At 36.3% G+C, this 8,758-nt stretch overlaps 1 long non-coding RNA gene across 1 annotated transcript in view; it reads right to left on the bottom strand.

Annotated features, from left to right (window-relative positions):
• Window positions 1-3,072: 3,072 nt before the first annotated feature.
• The window catches only part of LOC135209183 (uncharacterized), a 31,669-nt gene continuing 25,983 nt past the window's right edge, over window positions 3,073-8,758 (bottom strand). The window contains exon 2 of the long non-coding RNA XR_010313307.1: window positions 3,073-6,362. This is a non-coding gene — a long non-coding RNA (uncharacterized LOC135209183). The remainder of the gene's footprint in view (window positions 6,363-8,758) is intronic.

Genomic DNA, 8,758 nt, shown 5'->3' with positions numbered 1-8,758 from the left:
TTGTCAGAGCGAAAGGATTTTCAAGAAGAGCTGCAGAAGCTATCGCTCGTTGTAGGAGAGAGTCTTCTAACAAACTCTATCAAGGGAAGTGGAGAATCTTCAGAGAGTGGTGTAGAAGTGCTAAAGTCTCTACTTCTGCGACCTCTTTAACAGAAATAGCAGATTTTCTTCTATTTCTTAGGAACTCTAAGAAACTGGCTCCTGCGACGATCAGAGGATATAGAGCCATGCTCTCTTCGGTTTTTCGACATCGAGATTTGGATATTTCCTCCAATTCAGATCTGTCGGACCTCATTAGGTCTTTCGAAACCACTAAGCTCCCGCAAGATACAGTGGCTTGGAACTTAGATGTGGTGCTTAAGTTCCTCATGGGGCCACCGTTTGAGCCTTTGAAGTCGGCTTCACTCAGGAACTTGACTAAGAAGGCACTCTTTCTTATTGCACTAGCTTCTGCTAAGCGTGTCAGCGAATTGCACGCTATAGACAAAAGAGTCGGTTTCTCTCAAGGCAATGCTGTATTTTCGGTATCTTTGACCTTTCTAGCCAAAAATGAGAATCCTTCTAATCCTTGGCCGAGGAGTTTTGTGGTAAGGAACTTATCTGATTTGGTTGGACATGAGGAGGAAGAAAGGCTCTTATGTCCAGTTCAGGCTATTAAGCCAGTATCTGTTTGCCACTAAGGGTATTAGAGGACAATCTTCTAAGCTCTGGACCTCGGTTCAAAATCCCTCTCGTCCTCTTTCTAAAAATGCTATATCGTTCTTTATTAGAGAGCTTATCAGGGAAGCTCACTCGCAGTCCGAGAACGACAAATCTTTCCGTTCTGAGAGTTAAAGCTCACGAGGTTAGAGCAGTGGCAACTTCTTTAGCATTCAGAAAGAATTTATCTTTAGCTTCGATTCTTCAGAGCACGTTCTGGAGATCGAATTCGGTTTTTGCGAGTCATTATCTCAAAGAGATAGAAACGGTTTTCGAGAATTGTAAAACGTTAGGTCCGGTGGCGGTTTCTGGCATGGTGTTGGGAGAAACGGCACCGGGGTCGTCACCTCTATGCTAACTTTTCACCTTGAATAGGTTGTCGAGTTCAAGGGAAGCTGGGGGTACTGAGTACCTGGGATACTCACCAGTCTGTTAGGTCAGATTTTACAATGGTTGGGTATATATGTTTTTAAATCTGGTGTTGGTGACAAATGTTTTTGTATAATTGAATTTCTGGTCTTAGCCCAGGGCAAGGGCAATCTTTGTTGTTACTATCCTCCGTCAGTCAGCCTTGACTCGCTTGAACTACGGAAGGATTCCACTCCTGTAGAGGCTAACTTTGGTCAAATTCCAATTCCTCTACAATAGTAAGAAGAGCACCGACCAGAGGCAGTAACAGTCTGCTGTAGCTCTCTTACAAGGTAAGGTACAACAGACACCTTGAGTGTTTACTGGTATTGCAATAAATGTAACCATTTAAAAATACTAGTGGTCCACTGAATCCCACCTTCCCATAAATGTGTAATCAGCTCTATAATTGTTCGGTAATACACTACAATAAAAATGAAATTTTCATTATTAAAATGAAGTTTTATTGTATACTTACCGAACAATTATGATTATACCCACCCTCCTCCCCTTAGGTGGACGGACGGGCAGAAAGAATTGGATTCACCTGGGCAGTTGTACCTGGTTCTCCCGCGAGTGGAGGGAGATGACGTCATCACCACCAGTGTTGGCGACGCCGACGCGCTAAATTTGAATTTAGTATCCTGCCGCTCGTGGAAATCACGGCTCTATAATTGTTCGGTAAGTATACAATAAAACTTCATTTTAATAATGAAAATTTCATTTTTTATTTTATCAAAGCATAATGGCGCTGACTCGGAAAGTGGTGTGGTATTGGATCTCCTTACTCACATACTGTATTTGTATTTGATATTCATATTGTACTTGGCAGATAACTACCATACTCTTTTTATTTTTGTTTCTGTAAACATAGCCCTTGTTGAAATATAATGGATGTACTTAAGGAGCTTCAGTTGATTCTTAGATCTAGGCAGGCATATACTTTGACTAGTAATGAAATTTTGATTAGAGTCAATAATGATCAGGTGTTACTTATTTTAATTCATTACTGTACTGTATATGGATTAAAGTGAGACATTTAGCGTGAAAAGACTAAACAATTCAAGTCTTGAAATTTCTCACATTGACAGTAGAGAAAAGATCATATAAAATATAGGTTTTTGCTAGTAAATTTAATCATTCATTGCAAAAGCAATATCTTCAAGGAGCATTATTATTTCTCATGGTTTATGTTGGGTCACAGCTACTGTGAATGACATTACAATGAAATACCAAAGTTACAGTAACATTGTACATGAGCATGCACTGAACCATACCATGAAGGGAAATAGTGTACAGTACTTAATATAAATTCCCTTTTGAAACATGAAATCTGACACCAGTTTAGTATATTATGTATTACACTTGTGTACATCTGTAGATGGGTACTTCCTACAGTGTACTTGTCTCGCACTGTAGATGGCACTAAAGGTTCTTCAGTCCTTGGCTGCATTGCTTTCTACCATTTATTTCTCACTTGTTCACGCTAGCATCCTTCCACTTAGCTGTCAAAAACCCAAATTTCTCAAACTCCAGTGTTCTTCTTTTTAAGAATTAGTTCTCCATGTCAAACTTACAAATCTAGAAGTGACTTCTCAGTCTGTATAAATTGTTCTACAAAGATGATGATGTTTAGCTATGTAAAATTCTATGATTTGAATTACTGTACTAGATGTTGAGAAACAGTTAGTACTGAAATTACTGTACAAGCACCATAAAGTCTGGATATGTAAATTACTAGTGTACAAATGAGAATGTGCACTACCGTACATTGTAAATGTTCAAGAAATTATAATAGTACTGACATGAAGATATTGTAAATATATGGAAAATTATTGTAGATAAGTACAGGTAATTTTTAGAACTTATAGTACTGTTGATCTATCTGAAACAGTTTGAAAAAGAAATTGGTATGCATGTAAGTGGAAATGGTGATGAAGCAAGAAAGGTAAATCAGACTAAAAATTTCATTATTAATTTAATATAAATGTACACAGCATATCAAAACTACCATTAAAAAATCATTGTTGACTTTTGGCACTATACTAAACTGCGCAATTTTATTAAATTATGTGAACATTGGTTCACAGTGTCTTTTTTTTCCTTGCTTTTTGCAATTTCTATAACATTACCTTTTAAAAACAAATGATTTGGATGGCCATACATACTAATCTATCATTACAGTAACTTGAAGACAATGAAAACTTATTGAGTATACAGTATATAGTTACTTAAAACTGTTCAAACTTGATAATAACAGCCAAAGCCAACAAAAGTGAGCAAAGTCCACATACAAAAATTCCACACTGCCTTAAACCATTGAGCAAAATTTGGCTAGAAAGGAGAAAATCAGTGGGTACAAAAGCATAACATGTGAAAGTGTGTATACAGTTAAACATAATGTGAAAGCATATTTAGAATATAGTATTACCAGTATTACTAAGGTATTACTGAACACAAGGTTCAAATCCTTATCCAGCCTGAAAAAACATTACACTGGATTTGTACTGACAAGATTTGTTACAGGGTTGGGATTTGCAATATAAATAATATATTGGATCCAATTCCACGATCATTAAGTAGTTTTCCTATCACTTTGTGTTACCTTATTACTTTTGCAAACTCCTCCTGTTGAAACATGTTTACACTTGGTCATATTATATTATTTTACAAGTCCACCTTTTCAGCAGGTTTTCTCTAGGGCAGTGGTTCTTAACCTTCCCCCCCCCCCTCCCCCCTCCCAGCACAACTTATTAGATATTTCCTGAGGCTGGCATCCACCATAGTGCAAGTGCTCTAATAAAGATGATTAATTTATATAGTGAAGCTGTATTGATATTAACTTTGTGGTATGTTTGTGCAATAAGGAAATTAAAACTTTGAATAATGGAATAATTTTGCTCAAAGAAATGCATCCACGTTTATTATTACTTCAAGAAAATGGATCACTTGGTTGTCAACTAAAACAGTTACTATAGGCCCCCCCCAAAAAAATTTTTTTTTTTTTAATTTAATTAAAACTTACAAAAAAAAAAACAATAGAAGAAACGTAATTATTGACTACCTAGAGGTAGATTAGATTTTGCCAGTTTAATGATACCAGGCTCAATATTTGATAAACAGAGCCTCAGATCACCCGTTATACAGATTTGTAATCTATTCCACTGCTTAGTTGAGTTGCAAGGCTACACTGAATCCTTTCTCTCTATCAGGTATGAAGAAAGGAATGCTAACATTAATAATTTCATTTCTTTCCAAAAATGGGGATATTAATCTTGTTCCTTTGGTCAGAAGGCTTCATAGCCAATTTGCTGAAACAATGCTTTAATTTTAGTCATTTTGCTGGTATATAAGTTCTTCAACTATATTTGAATCAGCATTATTTTTATCAGCCTGAAATGGATTTAAAACCTAGGATAAACACACAAAAAATAAGTTTTTTTAAGAAAAGCTATTGACAAAGCCTTGGCAGTGTTCTTATTACCACAGTGGTATTGGTGGTACAAAATGTGGTACTGGGGGTGTAAGATGTAAGTAAAGTAACAATTATTAAGACTGACAAACTGACTTCCCATTACAGGCAGTCCCTGGGATTCTGTTCCTGTGGCGTGACAATAAGTGAAAATAGCCAATAACTGAAAATCAGCAATTTTCTGGGCTTATCGGTGCCAATAACCGGAGTTCGACGCCTCTGTTAGGTATGTATCAGCTCCGAGAAGTGGACATCGACACATATTCGGTGTGATTTTTGTTGCTAAACAAGCTCTGTAAAATCGCATCGCCAATAACTGGGGACTGTCTGTATTCAAATAGTATTAGGGCTTTAACAAACTATAAAATTATGGCTTTCTTGTGCAATCTCAAACTACAACTAATGCACATCTGCAAAATTAAAATGACTAATGTGGACCCATCATGTGAAAACTTGTGGCTTGCATACACTTCTTATAATACAATGTCTTTCCTTTTCTGAAGGCTTGTTATATCACCTTCACTAACTATTTACACTTTTGCTGAGAAGTCTCCAATTATTCAGCATCCCTATGTGATTCTACATGAGTTGACAAAACTCTGGAAGTTACAACCTTTCACAAAGCATGATGTACCAAAGGATACAAACAAATTAGTTGCCACATCCTGCGCAAGTTGTGAGCAGATCATCAGAAAAAAGTAATTAGAGAAAATAAAATTTATGCAGGTCTTGCCTGGTAAGGTTCCATGAAAAAAAGGACTCGCATGAATATGTAAAACAATCTGCCAATGTATTCCAGCTTATCATATCATATACCTATGGACAGGTAAGCATACAGTAAAAGAGTTAACATTTAATAACTAAAGCTGAGTAAATATCAGGTAACTTAATTTAACTATTTTCACATGAGCATGGGATTAAATAAATGGAAAAGCAAATTTGGTACTTCCAGGGACTCTCAGTCACCATATTTAGTAAACAAAACTAAATTGTCCAGTGAAAGAAAATTACTTGTGCTGTACCAGAAAAACCATATGCAGTGAGACAACGAAAGCGATCTACAATTTAGGAGGTCTTTTAAAAAGAACAGTTTTGTTAATTGATAATCCATCAAATTTTAAATTCTCAGTTTAAAATCTTTGATTGTATCAGCTACACCTGTACCAACAGCAACTGTGTTTTAGCTAACAAGTGAAAATAAAGTGACTAGAGCACAAACACGTTCTCAGTCCCAATAGAATGTTAACTGCTTGCATGTCCGACTTCCTAGACTTGTGTCTGCTTTAAATTCACCCCACATTCAAGAAAAAATTATTCAGGCCAGGGTTCTGAGTCTAAAAGTATGTCTCTTTGATCTGATTAAACTACAAACAGAAATAGCAATTACTGGATCCATAGGATCTTGCTTCCACTGAATTACTTATGTAGAGAACCCCGTTTTCACTTGGGTGTTGTCCTTGAGTAGTACCCTTCTTACAATGGAGCAATTACCTAGGGGACCCCATTGAAAGAAGAGTGCTTCAATTGCCTTTCGATTATATGCCCACTCAAAAATCAGACCACATACTGTATTGTAAAAATATGCCAAAGGTTTCCCTTCAAAAATAGTAAAACACATTAATTAATGATGTTCATCATAAAGTACAACACAACTTAAAACCATGAGTCCTCTTGGTAAGATTTGTTTGTATCAGCAAACTTCAACTGGTAAATCTTGAATGCACCAACTTGCTCAACTGGAGTGACGATTTACACACTTCACAAATGATGTTCTTCTGTTATCCTAGAAAGAGAGAAAAATTTTAGAAAAAAAGAATCCATTTGCCCTCTGCATTCTATATGAAATTAAACAGTACTGAATGAAAACGTCTCTATGTATACACTTAATCAGTTTGAAAGGCTTTTGGATAATATATACTTCCTACTGAAGGTACAATTTAGTCAAATAGAAAACACCAGCATAGCATCTTTATCAGGAATGACATTTATCTTCCATCCAAACAATATAAGGTCTCTTAAGGGGGCCGGACGGAACCCCCTATATAAGGTGGTATAGGGCGAAAAATGCAAAGTCATGAAAAAATTCATGGAGCTTCGTATGGCAATTGAGAATACGTATACAAAATATGTCGTCAAAATTCCTCTTACTTTCGTAGTTACAGGGTAATTAGTTACCGTAACTTAATAAGCCTAAAACATTGATCCGTACAAGAAAATGCAATATTTCTTCTATTATCGTAAATTTTGATAATTATTGTCAAAGAAATTGGGAGAAATGGCATCTGTAGACATTCCCCGAGTCGAGAAGGAGACTTCAGGCTCAGATACCAAGTCCAGTCATGATTTAGTGCGATCACAGACATCAAATAGTTTACACGTTCCATTTCACCTCTGACGTTCGCTTGCTGTTACGTATGTTTATGTATGTTTCGGCAAGAATTTCATCATGCCAATGAGGAAAAGACAAGGAAAACATCTCGCTAACATACAGACGAAGAAAAATCGCTCAAGTATTATTACAGAATATCATAATATACGGTAGTTAGTGAAGAGAGAGGGGAGGGTTGCGTAGCAAGGGTTGCTTAGTAACGGCCCCGTCTTGCCTGACAGCACACGTCACACTGTGCCCAAGGCTACGATCTTTGAGCAAAGAGATCTTCATTTATGATAAATAACAAAGTTTTGGTTTTTTAATACCCAAAACGGAATATGAAATTCATAATAATCATGATTTATTAAATTGTCTTTGTAAAAAGAGAGTACACCTTCGAGTTTCACTTCCTGACATTCTCTTGCATTTAAGTTTGTTTATCTTTGTTTCGGGCAAGAATTTCATCTTGCCAAAGAGGAAAATACAAGGAAAACATCTCGCTAACATACAGAAGAAGAAAAATTCGATGTAATAAGCCGAGTTAGTGAAGGGGGGAGAGAGAATTGCGTAGGAAGGAGTGCCCCATCTTGCCTCAACAGTGCCCCAGGCTGCGATATATGAGCAAAGGGATCATCATTTATGATTAAATTATGATAAATAAAATAGCTTTGGTTTATTAATACACAAAAAAGAAATATACATTCATAATAATCATTATTTATTAACATTGTCTTTATAGAAATACGAAGGAAAACTTTGAACGGCCGTATCTCAAAACTATACTTATTGACCTTCAAAATCTATCTTCTCACTTAGTTTTAAAGCTATAACATTGGAATTTGGTATATAACTCAGAAAGACATTATAAAACAATCAAATAGAGCCCTTTTTTCCAATTTTTGTGTCCAATTTTTGTGTCGTCTTTTTTTTATAATTTTTTTTCTCCTGATTTATAGGGTTTATTTTTTTACCATATTGAAAAATTCATATCTAGCAAAAAAATGACTTTTAGAAAAAAAACTCTCCATTCGATTGGAGGTTTACATCAGGTCTATATATGGTCGTAATCCCAGGTCTTAATATTAAATATCAAGGGAGGAGATAGAATTTGAAAATGGTTATTTTCGGGATAAATCGCCCTGGCGTCACAAAACCGAAGGTCAGAGGCGAAAATCATATGTGGTTTGGAGATGTCCCAAGTCACCTTATTAAGTGGTATGAATATCAAAGTCCTGTCCTTAAAAAATGGCATTAGCCGGCCGGCCCCCTTAAGACATGCTACAAAAGTCTGCAGTCTATAAAGAGTAACATTACAGTCCTTTGGCAGCAAATAATCATTGTATGAAAGACAGGTTTTGCAAGATGATGGATAGACCTAAGTGATGTGCTTATATAAGAAGCAGAATATGCATATGGTTTGGGAAGCCTTACAGAAGAAAAACCAATGTATGCTGGTATTTGGTGGTTTTGAAGGATAGTCATTACTCACATCAGTACCATCTTTGACTTAGAAAAAACATGCGACCCAACCAACATCAATTACAAAATACTATTGAGCATGGTCTACTGTACAGTCATAGCCCTACATACGAAAGTCCCTACGTACGAAAAATTCAGGTTATGAAGGCAAAGACGAAGATTTATTTTGCTTCTGTGTACAAAAATAATTCAGGTTGCGAAAGGGTGTATGCACTGTAAAGTTCGAGATTCGCCCAGGCCGCCGAGAACAATTTTAAACCTCGTGCGCCACCAACTCAGTAGACTCACCACCATCCTCCAGCTCTCCCATTGGTTCCTGATGCTAGTCA

The sequence above is a fragment of the Macrobrachium nipponense genome, chromosome 37 (genome assembly GCF_015104395.2).
Source record: "Macrobrachium nipponense isolate FS-2020 chromosome 37, ASM1510439v2, whole genome shotgun sequence".
In the NCBI taxonomy this organism is placed as follows: domain Eukaryota; kingdom Metazoa; phylum Arthropoda; class Malacostraca; order Decapoda; family Palaemonidae; genus Macrobrachium; species Macrobrachium nipponense.
The sequence above is the reverse complement of the archived record's forward strand: the minus strand, read 5'-3'. Positions and strand labels throughout refer to the sequence as shown.